Source organism: Triticum aestivum, chromosome 5D, assembly GCF_018294505.1.
Source record: "Triticum aestivum cultivar Chinese Spring chromosome 5D, IWGSC CS RefSeq v2.1, whole genome shotgun sequence".
NCBI lineage: Eukaryota > Viridiplantae > Streptophyta > Magnoliopsida > Poales > Poaceae > Triticum > Triticum aestivum.
This window is the reverse complement of record NC_057808.1, coordinates 506,472,908-506,473,365: the sequence shown is the minus strand read 5'-3', so window position 1 is coordinate 506,473,365 and position 458 is coordinate 506,472,908.

Below are 458 nucleotides of genomic sequence, written 5' to 3'. Positions count from 1 at the left end.
AGACGCCACCTGCAACTGCTGCACACACCAAAGCACCAAACTTCCCCAGGCGGCGCCTCCAAGGAGGACACGACGCGCCTGGTACCGCCGCCGCCCATCCCACAGAGATTCAAGACTGTTCCTCATGTATTTTAGTGATCTCTATAGCTGACAATCGTTCCTACGACCAACTCCAACGCGGCGACTCATTCGAACATGAATCTTGCCTGCCTTTTGTCCATTTGGGTCGGCTGGACGGACTCCAACACGGCTTGGATTTACAGTTTACTATCATTTTGGGCTTTTTTTCTCTGCTTTTCGAATCAAAGCGTAAACTTAATGACATGTTCATTTGTCTTTCCAGGTTTTGAAGATTTGTGGCTTGTTCCCTGGGCAGCAGCAGTAGCACTAGACTTGGTTTATGGGATCACCATATCTATGTCACCGCGTGATGATTGAGCCATGATGACCCGGTCCGG